The sequence below is a fragment of the Kogia breviceps genome, chromosome 17 (assembly GCF_026419965.1).
Source record: "Kogia breviceps isolate mKogBre1 chromosome 17, mKogBre1 haplotype 1, whole genome shotgun sequence".
NCBI lineage: Eukaryota > Metazoa > Chordata > Mammalia > Artiodactyla > Physeteridae > Kogia > Kogia breviceps.
Genome location: NC_081326.1, coordinates 60,839,949 through 60,853,600, shown reverse-complemented (window position 1 = coordinate 60,853,600; position 13,652 = coordinate 60,839,949). Strand labels below are relative to the sequence as shown.

Here is a 13,652-nt window from a genome sequence, read left to right as displayed (position 1 = left end):
TTTTATTTTGTAAATTCACTATCATCATATGAGGACCCTTTAAATATACCTCAAACTATGACCACTATTGAGATGGACCTCTATCTTAATCACTTTTTTAAGAAAAAAATATGATTAATTAATTTCACCTCCTCATCCTCAGACTCCATTCACATTTTTTCCAGAACACTCCATTTCTCTTCAACCCATTCTGTTTCTCTTCAAACCAGAATAACTGGGGCAAAAAGGATGCTTGGTGATTGGTTGAAAGTGTTGGGATAAAAAGGAAGCCTTTCCACATTTCTTTGATTATTTTTACAGATTACCCAATGTTCCATTTTAAAGACGGCTCCATTTCTTAAAAGCCTGAGAGTGACTGCTTATACTAATCCTAATGTATATCTAAGCATACTGGCCTCTTGGCCCAGTTTCTGTGTTTGAAACTGAATGCACATTGAACCCTACCAGGTCCCTGCCTGCCCTCCCACTCCTTCTAACACCCATGAACACACATACACACAGATTTATTTTTCTTCATAAGTATATGTTCCCTAAGGTTCAAAGCATCCTGTTAAAATAGCCACACGCATTTCTTAACCACTAGCACCCTTCCTGGTGTCAAAAGGAGTGCACTCCATCCGTAGGCTTTTCTTACAAAGACAATTTTTTTAAAAAAAGTATGTTTATCTTAGTTTACAACCAGTTTTTCCTATACAATATATTTAGTTTTCTGTCCAGTTCATATTTTAAAATCTCAATCCTTGGAGCACTTCCTATCTGAAACAATGCCTTTGATGAAATATGACATGAATCTTGAAATCTAGTAATATTATAATTGTAACTTTCCATTGGCTTATTCTTTGATATTGGCCACCTCTTCATTTTCATTTTAAATGTTATTAACTAATATTAGTCAAAGAAAGTAAAGTTACTAAGAGTAATGTAAAATCACTAAAAGAAAATTATTCTGAAAATTCTCTTAGAAAGAAGAGGGAGGCAAAATAGAACTGCCTCCTCTGAGGTTTGAACTCAGGACCTTCTGATTATGAGACTGACATGCTGCCTACTGCACTAAGGAGGCAGGTTAGAGGTGATGCCCCCTGTGAACACTCCTCTCCTGACACAGACAACGTTTTCCTTTGAAGATGGAAAGCCGGTAGAATACTAGAATCAAAAGTCTTTTATCGTTTTCAAAGTATATTCTATTGATTGGCTCGAACTGTCTTTCAAAATTGAAGTTGCTTTAATTATATAGATGGAATTTTCTAGTGTAGAAATGCAATACACTAAGATAAAGTTAACTAGTGTTTTTATATGACCTTTCCCTTATATTAAGCTTCTTGCCCTTAAAGATCCAGGAAAGGAGTAAGGAAATGGCAGGAACATTTTCTGGAGGAGGGTGGGTTGTAAAATGTTGCTTAATGTCCTGATATTTAATATAACTTAGTTGAGAAGAATATAGCTCAGTTATGTCCTTTATGTGGAAACAAACGACAGTGTTGTCTTGAAGACCTGGTTAAACAGCCATGCCGTTCCAGGCAGGTCACATAAGGTAATTTCTGTAACCGTCTAAAGCTCCTAGTAGTTTTGGATGATTTTTCCCTGCAGATCTTCTCTGCTTTCCCTGATGACTAGTTAAGATGAAAAGAGAAACTGTTTCTAGTCCAAGTAAGTAAAAGAATGACTAGGTACACATCTAGTAAGCCAGAACAAAGAGAAATGAGCTGGCAGACCTGGGTGGAATGAGGAAGGGAGTTTATTTATTTTTAATTTCTCTGTAGGGCCATCTGTGTGTTAGATGTAAGCACAATGTGAAGTTAACTTCATGGAAGAAGGACATTGATTTAAAGGAAACCATATATTAGTTATTTAATTTGCATAACCACACATCTTCAGTATTACTGTTTCACTTTAGAAAATAGAGCATTGATTGTTTGCCTTTTAATCAGCAGCTACCCCAGCTGTCATTTTTATCAGTTCCATATTGTCAGTGATATTTACTCATAATCATCCTTTCAAGAGCTCTGAATTTAAGGTTGCCAAAGCCTATACTGTCCAGAGGGCAGGTAAGACATTTTGTTAGCTGAAAAAAAAAAAAAAAAAAAAAAAATATATATATATATACACACACACACACACACACACATAACATTGTATAAAACTCACACCCACTTTGAATACAAAATATTAAACACCAGAAATGGATCACAGGGAAGAAAACAGGGTCAATAGAGGAACATGACTGAGGATGGATACCCTACCAGAAAAAATGATGACATTGGTGCTTTTTTATTCCTGAGAATAACAGATTTAGTAAACTGTCGTGTTAAGGATAAAAATCACAACAATGACACATCAAATGTTTCTGTTGTTTGTGGAGGAAACTGGCAAAGTTGATTGGTCAAGACGCTCAAGGTTTTATCTACTGAACCAGAGTGTAAGCTCCTGTAGGTCAGGAATCATAGCAACTTTTTCTGCACGTACGTCCTTTTTAGAAGGTCCTGGCAAGATGCTATCTGCCTCACCGACCTATAAAATGGCCCTGCCCGAATCCACTTCTCACTCAGGTCCCTAGACATGCTTCTGACTGGGGGCAGAGGGTACCCTGAACATCAAAGGGTTGCCAAAGGCTTTTCTGCTGTGGAAGGCTGAGGAGCTCTGGATAATTCTTTGATCTCTGTCTCCCTCCCTGTCCCCCGCTGCCGCACACATACGTCAGTCAGTCTTGCCCAGGTCCCACCCTGTGCCTCTGCTCTCCTCAGCTGCTCTCACAGAAGACCCCTGAAATCCTGGTCCACATTAAGGAAGGAAACTAAACAAGAGTACAAACAATCAACCTTCTAATCCAGACAAGCTGCTATCATAGCCTTTGGCTCCCTTATCTGAATAGAGAAAACACTGGTGAAATCTTTCAAATCTCAGTAAAAAAAAGAAAATCAAGAGCAGTTTTTTTTTTCTCTTCATTTTATATAGAACCCAGATTCTATTGCTATCTTTGGCTCGCCTGCGAAAGAATCAAGAGGGAAAATTTCTAAGAAACCAAATCTGAAGTATATACATCTACCTAAAGAATTCTTGAAAATCAAATTTTCAAAATTAAAGTTTAAGTCTATCGTAAATGGATATGTCCTGAAAGTGAGCATTTCATTAACTGCAGTGTAAAAGCAGAGGCTGGTTTCTCTGGAGAACAAATTGATAGGTTTGTAGTCAAAAGGTATGTAAATGTTAGAATCTCTTACATACTCGAACACACAATAAGAGTAGTTGAAAGTAAACTTCAATTTCATCAAGAGAGGCTTGCTTGGTTCAATATAAAATATTGTCTTAAGTGTATAAGGAGTTTTAGCATCCACTCTAATGAAAGAGAATAGATAATCGCTAGCTTTGATGTTTTAGATTTCAAATGCCTAGAGGAAGAACTGAACCCCGTGACCTTCCGGGGACTCTGCTCTGTGTGGGAAAGTCATTCCAGTCCTTGTATCAGCAGATGGTGTCCACGCTGGATTGAGTCCCTAAATCAAAGCCGGTATCGCGTCACTCAAGTCTGTTCTGCTAAATAGTAGTAACATAGGCTTATCATCAACACTTGCCCCCTAAATCAGACATTGACTAGCTTAATTTTACTTCAACTGACATGCACTGAGAATCTTCTAAGTGCCAAGTTCCATGATGGGTGTATTGGTAGGTGTAAGAAATAATAGAGAGCAAAATTGAAAGATTCATTCCCAAATTATATTTACAACTGATGTTTCATCCTCTGGCCTTTTCGGTTATATGAGAAGTGAAAGGTTCATAGCAGCCTCATCGTGTAAGACAACCACGTCTTCCTCTTAGGCTTAAGGGGAAACTGGATTATTTTGAACACAGCTGTAAATACTTGGTCTTAATTTCTAGGCAGGGAGATGTTTTAAATCAGATAAAATACTATAGTATGTTCATCTCTAAGTGAGTATAATTTTTTCCCTTTGTTCCTTAATAATCATGCTGGCATTTTTCAGCCATTAAATGTAGAGGCTCCCCAAACTGCTACCCTCAGTCTTCAGATAGAAGAGAGAGATGTTCTTTTTTCTTATCCTCTCACACTCCATCCATTGTCATCTTAAAGCAAATGACTTCTAATGTCTCTCTTTCCCAGATCTCAGACATCTAGCTCATTTATCTCCCCAATTCTTTCCTCAAATATCCCCTTAACTTAATGCCTACCCTTACTACTTTGATTAAAATGACTATTCCCTGCCACTGCACCCCAAATCCCATTATCGTGCTCCATTTTTTTCATAACACTTAATATACTAAATAATTCAATTACTGTTTATTTTTTATATTCTACTGTTTTCCCACCTGTTATAGAATGTAAACACAAGGAGAGCAGGGATTTCATCTGTCTTGTATTCGATGTATATCAAATGCCTTAGAAAAGTTCCTGTCACACAACAATCCCTCAAAAATAGTCTTTGAATATATGAACAAATCAACTCCAACTCCTGAATCAGCTATTTCTGTTAAGTAGCTTATTTTCTCATTAGGTTCAAAGTTTGAGTTCCATGTCTAACCCCTTTCTCAGTTTTCTCCATATATCCTGTGAGTCAACATGTGTTGACCATGCTTCATTAATGGTGATGCTCATGTCTTTTCTTTGAATTCTATTTCCACTGCCAGATGCCTAGTTGAAATTCCCACATTTTCTTTCCTGATTGAAGCACAACAGTTTCCCTTTCTCTAGTCTTTCCCTTTTATAACTCATTTTATACATTACTGCCTTCCTAAAACATAGCCTTGACTATGTGATGGCAGTGCATTGATTCTTTCATCAAATATTTATTAAGAGCAAATATATACCAGGCAAGGATTGAAAAGACAGAAAAGTCTCTTCATTTGCAGACTTTATATTTCCAGCTCATTTAGTCTTCAATGACTCCTCCCATTACCACCCTGTACGTATTTGTGCACTAGTCAAATTGTTCTATGTTTCTGAGTTCACACTGGATTACCTCTGTGTAATCCATGCCGATTGCCAATTCTCTCTATCCTGTAAGAATCCTAAGCATATCTGATTCCACCACCTCCATGAAGTCTCTGATTTGCTTCCATTACCTGGGAAAGATCTCTTCTTATTTTTCTTTTGTCTATTTTTACCTCTTCAAAGATATATATCATGTAATACTTTGTATGCTAGTTTTCAGTTTCTAGGTTTCACCTACGACAAGAGATTAGAACCCCTTTGAGGTCATAGACCCTGCCTCAATTTTCTTGGACTTTCACCTATTGCCCTGCCTTGTACTTAGGCACTCAATAACGTTTGCTAAATAGAAGAAACAAAGGATATCTTTTCTCTCTTCTTCTCTATATTATACTTACTTTAAACTCAATCTTAGAGATAACTCTTCATCTCTGAGTAAATATCACAACATCCCAGACCATATATCGTGACAGACAATAACGTAGGGTAGTTAAGAATCCAAGTTTGGGGCTTCCCTGCTGGCGCAGTGGTTGAGAGTCCGCCTGCCGAAGCAGGGGACACGGGTTCGTGTCCGGGAAGACACGCCCCGGTCCGGGAAGATCCCACATGCCTCGGAGCGGCTGGGCCCGTGAGCCATGGCCGCTGAGCCTGCACGTCCGGAGCCTGTGCTCTGCAACGGGAGAGACCACAACAGTGAGAGGCCCGCATACCGCGAAAGAAAAAAAAGAATCCAAGTTTGTAAGTCAAAGACTTCAGCTTTATTCTGGCTTTATCACCTATGGTGTACCTTGGACAGGTTAGTTTTACCTCTGTGCCCCACTTTCTCATAGTAAAGATAGGCAAATAATACTTATTTAATACTTAAATGTTATATTGAATATATGACAAGTAGTACAGCATGTGACACGTGTTTAGTGATAGCTATTATTATTACTGCACAGATGGAGTGTCAGGGTTATCTCTTTACTCACCACCCTCCTTTCTCCATTATTCTTACTCTTGATTTCATGATTGTGTCATGCTCTGTCCTATCCCTGATTCCTGACCCCTGCCACAAACAAACAAACAACCTTCTTTTTGTTCCTGTTCAAGGCATATGCATCCGACAGAAGCCAGTTCAAACTTTACTTTCTTCATGAACTCATCTTGGTTTCTTCAGCCTACATTGAGTTTACTCTTCTGTGAGCTGTCATAATACTTGGGAGGATATATCATACATTCCATTCTTTCTAGATATACGCTGTTATTAGTCACTTATTTTGGCATATCCATTACATGATATTTGAGAGTAAGGAAGTATATGTAATAAATTATTATATAAATTATATTTATATTTTTTATATACACACATATATTCTCAATGATATCTAGTACAGCACTTTATAGTCATATTAGGAAGTACACATGAGACTTAGGAGCATGAGATGTTAGTTACAAAGAGCTGGGTTTAAATCCTATCTGTCAATGTTTTTTTAACGTTTTTTTTGTTTGTTTGTTTGGCCACACCCCCGAGGCATGTGGGGATCTTAGTTCCAAGGCCAGAGATCCAGCTCCGGGCCCCCTGCAGTGAAAGCGTGGAGTCTTAACCACTGGAACACCAGAGAAGTCTCTATCTGTCATTTGTTGTTTTTTTTTATATATATAAGTGATCTTGGGCAAGCTACTTAATCTTTTTGAGCCTCACATTTCTTCATATGGACAATGGAATGGCAATGCTTACATTACTGGATAGATGCTATGATTAAGGTAAATAATACATGTATATAACACAATGTCTGAAACCCAGTAGACACTTCATAGATAGAAATTGTGATCATCACTGTTATTACTATTACCAGTTAATTTATTCCTGGAAAAATTGGCATGAAGCTGAGATTAATCCATGAAACCAGGAATCTCCTTTTTACTGAAAACAACTGAATTTGTTGTATGCTATATATAAAATTTCCTTAGACGTGTATTTACATATTTCCTTTTCTTATTTTTTTCAGTAAGTCCATGAGATTTTCAATTTTCTTTGTAATAAGAATAAAAGCAAGAACTGAAGAAGAAATGAAGAAAGAAAGAAACTTGTTATCTTGTGTCTGACCTTAATTTAAAAATCATTTTGGCAAGCTGGAAATGTTTAGAAGGACAAAGCCATTTTTTCCCATCAATAGTGTGCAGTAAATCTGTCCTGAAAAATGGAACCTTTTAAATGAGTATTTCCAAAATCTCCCTAAAGTTCTTTATTGGTTCAAAATCTTTTTTGCTATGTTGACAAGAGCCTTTGAGACAGGACTTAGAGACTTTTTAATGCCCAGATCTTATGTGGAACAATAATAACAACTTAGCCTCTAAAATGCCACATTGTTGGTTTTCCACTGTTGAACTGATGACTGTTAAGATGATGTCTACTTGTCTTGTATATATCTGAAGCAGACCAAATAGGATATGGAAGAAAGAAACTGGTGTCTTCAATTTTCAAGGCTCATTAGAAATGCAGTAATGAATCTGCTCTTTTCAAAAATTCTGAAGCTTACACTTACATTCATGGCTGCTTCATCACAGAAGGTACAAGAAATGCTTTGCAGGCCTGGAAAACTGGAGAGAGACCAGTTCAAATATCCCCTAATAAGGACTGCATGATTCTCAACTTTTAGGAAAAAAGACCTAAAAAGTGTCAGCCAAACAGAGACAGAGCTTCAGGTATCTCTTGATTGGAAAGTGTGAAGTATCTGGGTTTGAGATACATTCTAAATTATGTCATATTTCCTTTCATGTTATTCCGCTGGTCACAAACTTTCAAAGTCTCCCATTGAGTGCTAATTTCCTAACTCTTCTATAACTTTCATTCAAAAAATGACTTGGATATTTTACATATCAGATGACTAGGTAAAATGTTAACAGATTAACTCTGCAATTACAATTATGTCATGAAAAAACTTCTGATTGTGCAATTAAGAAGACCTTGATTTGAAATCCATCTCTACTGCCTACTAGATATGTTATCATTATCCATGTCTTTGCCCTATCTGGGTTCTATTTGTCTTATCTGTTGGTGAGCCATCAGTTCAGCAGCATTACGAGGCAGCATTAGAGTGAGTGCTAAATGAGAACTCTAAGGAGTTCAGGATTTGGGGGGAAAGCTGGTGCACTCTGGGAAGGTTTCAAAAAGAGGGAATAATCCAAGTTGGGCTTGGAGAGATGGATATAAATGTATTTGATCACTGGAAAGAAGGCAGGGCTTTCCAATCAGGAGAGATAGTGGAATGCAGGCAACACTGAATCAGGCTGGCTTAAGAAGTGAATTCAAGTAAGAGATTGGGAAAAGCACTTAAATCCCTGAACATAAGGTCCCAAACATTAGTGTTTTATTTATGAACGACTTTGATTTTTGAATTCAGATATACCTCAATTTGGATCCTGACTTTGCCAATTTCCAGAGACCAGAATCTATACAAATTATTTGGCCAATATGAGTCTCAGTTTCTCAAACTGTAGTCTAAAGATGATAATAACTTTCAAGAATGCTGATGGAATTAGAAAAGATAAAAATGTAATATTTTTAGCACATTACATGCTACATATTCTAGTTGTTTGATATCGACTTTCCAGTAGCCTACTCTCCAGGTCCTTTCTCTGCCCTTCTCTGCCTTGCTGTGTTCCCATGGAGGCTGGCTTCTGTGGTCTGCATCACCTTGGTTTCCACACTCTCTGGCTTTGGGTTGGGCTTGGTCAATGGAAGGCCCTGGCAGGAGATCTGAAAGTGGGAAAAGGTACAAGCCATGGAATATTTTTCTGCTCCTTCCTTATTTAGGAAGTGACTCTGTCCTTCCATGACAATAGCCTCTGTAGGTCAGGAGCTTCTCCATGGTTCCAGATATCACCAAACTCTGATAACATAATTTCTCTCCTTGCTCAGGCAGCTTCCCTTGATGCTAGTCTCCAGTTGCCTCAACATTCCTCATTTTCTCCTAATCTTGTCCATATTTTAAAAGAAGTCATTTCATTAAAGTTCCTTATTCTGTTTCTTGCTGAGACCTTGAAAATGTACTGGATATGCCTTATTATTCTAATTATTGTTATTGTTTTTATTCTAATAGCATTGGAAGCCACCACAGTGTAGACACGACATAATAGGAGTCATGCTTTAGAATGTTTAAGGCTCGTATGATATATAGGATGCACTCTAAGGAGGAGAGAAGAAGGAGGCCAAAAATAATTTTAATATAAAAACTAAAACCATGGAATGTGATGCCATCTCCAGGTAGACAGTGTCAAAATTGAGTTGAATTCTTGAACACTGCTGGTGTCTGAGAGTTGCTTGCTGGTGTATGAAAGCCTACACACACACACACACACACACACACACACACACACACACACACACGTTGGAATTGGATCCAGGAACCCAAAACAGTTGGTAACCACAAAAATGCAGACTAAGTGATGAATGACCTTACTTCTTCAAGAGAGATCATCATTACCAAATAGGGTGAGGGAAGAAGCAACAATTAAGGTTGAAGAGGACCTATAGTTATATTCGCTCTTTTATCAATTGTTTGATTTTTTACTCAGATATTTACCAGTTAAATCCAACCTAAAGAGTTCTTAACTACTCATCAGAATTCCAATTTGTGCTAGGAGAAAGAGAATATCATAGTTTTCATTGACTTTTATTACTTGAGTAGCTCTAAGAGAGAGAGAAAAAAAAAGGAAACTAAAAAAGCATGGACAGTCTGGTAAACTTAGAAAGTATTTAGTTTTTACAAGGCTGATTAATAACCTGAGGTACAATCACAAATCATGGTATCCAAATACCTAGTAAATTCTCATTGTCATATTAGCAATTTTATGAAGCATGTTATACATTGGGTTGGCCAAAAAGTGCCTTCAGTTTTTAAGTAAAAATAAAAGAAATATTTTTCATTTTCACCAAGAACTTTATTGAACAACATATTCACCCTTTTATTCCACTACCTTCTGCCATTTTTCAGGCAACTTCATAATTTCATCTTCCCAAAACTTTTTATCTTTTTGTGCAAAGAACTGTTCCAGGTGCCTTTTACAGTCTTCCAGGGTATTGAAATTTTTTCCATTAAAAGAACTTTGTAAAGACCTAAATAAATGGAAATCCAAAGATGCAATGTCTGATGAGTAAGGCAGATGAATCAGAACTTCCCAGCCAAGCTGTAACAGTTTTTACCTGGTCATCAAAGAAACATGTGGTCTTGTGTTATCCTGATGGAAGATTATGTATTTTCTGTTGACTAATTCCGGACACTTTTCATCGAGTGCTGCTTTCATTTGGCCTAATTGGGAGCAGTACTTGTTGGAGTTAATCATTTGGTTTTCCGAAAGGAGCTCATAATAGAGCACTCCCTTCCAATCTCACCTTCACAACATCACCTTCTTCGGATGAAGACCGGCCTTTGCTGTGGTTGGTGGTGGTTCATTTTGCTTGCCCCACCATCTTTTCCATTCCACATTATTGTACAGTATCTACTTTTTATTGCCCGTCACAATTTGTTTTACAAACGGAATGTTTTCATTACGTTTAAGTAGAGAATTGCATGCAGAAATACAGTCAAGAAGGTTTTTTTCGCTTTACTTATATGGAACCCAAACATCAAAGCAATGAACATACCAAGCTGGTACAAATGATTTTCAACACTTGATTTGGATACTTTGAGTATGTTGGCTATCTCCCGCGTGGTATAACGTTGATTGTTCTCAATTCATCTCTCGATTTGACCGCTATCAACTTCAACTGGTCTATCCGACCGTGGAGCATCGTCAAGCGAGAAATTTCCAGCACGAAACTTCACAAACCACTTTTGACATGTTCGATCAGTCACAGCACCTTCTCCATACACTGCACAAATATTTTTTTGCATTTTGGTTGCATTTTTACCTTTCTTGAAATAATAAAGCATAATATACCAAAAATATTGCCCTTTTCTTTCATCTTTGATATTAAAATGGCTACACAAAAATTCACCAATTTTGGTGTCTTTTTTTAAATGCACACTGATATGACATCTGTCACATACAATCTCACAAAATTGTTTCGAATGAAGTTTAAGACAACTAAGTGCTACTAGAGCCATCTTATGGAAAAAAATGAACGAACCTTTTGCCCAACCCAATAAGTCATATGGAAACATCCTGGTCAACAGGCCCACAGTTCAACATACTGGAATAAAGTAAGTCTGTACCATTCTGAGGAGTGGGATGGGGAGAATCAGACTGAAAGCTGGTGTAGCATATGAAAAAATATATAGGGTTTATGATCACAAGTATATTTCTAGTTCTTAGATCTGCCATTTCTAGACTGTGTGATTAGAGTCAAGTCAGTGACTAAATCAACACATGGCATAGAATAAATTGTATAGATTTAAAAAATGCTGTGGGGTATAATAAATAATAATAAAAAAAGGACTACAAAATTTTTATTACATGCTTTGAGTAGAGCTTTTATAATCAGAAGAACAAAGAGAAGTGTGTGTGTGTACTCTTTCATTATCCTTAGTTTCTTCACTTTAACTATGGTGGAAAATAATTATAAATCCTAGGATCATTCTGAAGGTTTAGATACATGTACAAATATAATATAATTTGGTAATGATTATCACCCCCCCAACACACACATACACAGGTAACACTAAATATCTGATTATCACTAATTATAATCCTTGGAGTATTTCTATTGCCTTCCTTACCAGCTTGTTACTATTTAGCCCTCACTTGGAGGCCTCTGCCTATGTATATGAAACAGTTCCAAGGGCATCTGTGGTCTTTCCTCTTCTAACCATTTGCCTAGGATGGAAACTTCCAGATTTCAAATCCTAGGGCCAAGTAATCAGAGATGACAGGGGACACTGAATATGAGATCTAGGACCAGCTTAAGCCTGCTGCCTCAAATTCAACTAATAATGTTTCTCTTCTGTGGCTTTCAGACTCTGGTTCCTCAGAGGCATTATTATAGGAATATATATATATAGTAACACAGTCAGGCTTCTTTGTGTAATTACAATTATATATTTCTAATATGCAAAGAGAGAAGTTCATTCACTGTTGCTTAAGTCTGGGTAGGAATAGGAGAACAGGGGAGAGAGGAGGCTTTAAAGAAATAAAGATAAGAAAACAGAAGATAAAACACTGGGAAGCTGTGTCATGTCAGCACCATTCTTTCACATGAGATAAGACATTTAAAGCACAGCACCTGGAAAGAGCAACCTATAAATTCTCTCCAACTGACAGCTATTTCTACAAATGTGAAATTGTTTTTGTTAGTATCAACTTAGCACATTAGATAAAATATAAAACATTGAAGAATAAATGTTCATAATCACACCATGTGAAATTTTAAATGATTAGCATTTGTTCATGTGTCTTTTTATATTATTTATTTTAAAAATATGCATTCAGTTTTTCATAAACTAAAAAATGTCCACGTGTAATGTTCCCATTCTCTTAATACCTATTTAAGTTACAAATACTGACTATGAGGGGACAGGTGACTGGATCAGTTAATGACATATCTTAGGGTCCAAAATAAACCCTAAAGGACCACTGAGTGTGACACATCGGGCAGAGAACTGGACAGATCTGTCTTTATTTAACTTCCCCATAAGAACATCAGGTTATAGATATGTCTCTAAGACTAAGAATATCTCCCCACATTCTAAAGCTATTCCTGCCCATTTGCCCTCCACCCCTTCTCAGAGTCAAAATAGGAGGAAAGAATCCTTTCTCCTGGGTTGAATCTTGGTCTTAGGTAAAATTATAAAGAACTATCAAGGAACGAATAAGCTCTGAAATGTAGTCCCCTAGACTTGGTGTTGAACCTTATTTTAGACAAAATCTTTACAAATCTTTCTTTTTTTAGCAAATCTGCTTAGCAACCTTTGTAAGAGTATGTAAATGGAATTTGACTAAAAATATAATGAATTTAGCTTTATTTATTAAATGACTGGAGTCTTTGGCTCTTTACATATTGTTTAAAAATAGGCAGTGGGGGAATTCCCAGGTGGTCCAGTGGTTGGGACTCCACGTTTCCACTGCAGGGGCCATGGATTCCATCCCTGGTTGGGGAACTAAGATCCTGCATGCCACACAACATGGCCAAAAAAGAAAAATAAAATTTAAACTAGATATTATTTTTTTAATTTTAAAAAATCAAAATAGGCACTGGCATGATTCTCTGTGGTATCATGTAGCATAAATGCCAACTGTTCTAATATAGGTGCTACTTCTTGCATGCAGTGTGACTTTGGGCCAGTTTAATCTCATTGTGCTTAGGTCTGCTGATCTGTAGAGTGGGATAATAATATTACCCAGCTCATAGGAATGGCATGGATTAACTAAAATAACACATATATTATAAATACTACACACACACACACAGAATGTATATCTGTGTATACATGTATTTTTGTTTGTTTTTTAGATTTTTGGCTGCACCATGCAGCATGTGGCATCTTAGTTCCCTGACAAGGGATCAAACCCACACTCCGTGTATTGGAAGAGTGGAGACTTAACCACTGGACCACCAGGTAAGTCCTATGTGACCTATATAAAGCTTTAAGTGTGGCACAAGATCAGCACTATATAAATATTAGCGTATATATTTTATTTTCATATTTATAATTATTGCCCCCCTTCACTTAGCAATTCCCTTTCATTCATCCTTTTATCCTGTGAACTATATAATAAATAAAACTCTCAA

At 36.9% G+C, this 13,652-nt stretch overlaps 1 non-coding gene across 1 annotated transcript; it reads right to left on the bottom strand.

Moving 5' to 3' along the window:
- Positions 1–987: 987 nt before the first annotated feature.
- TRNAM-CAU (transfer RNA methionine (anticodon CAU)) lies at positions 988–1,060 on the bottom strand. Its single transcript has one exon. It is a non-coding gene; the product is annotated as a tRNA-Met (tRNA).
- Between the last annotated feature and the right edge of the window lie 12,592 nt (positions 1,061–13,652).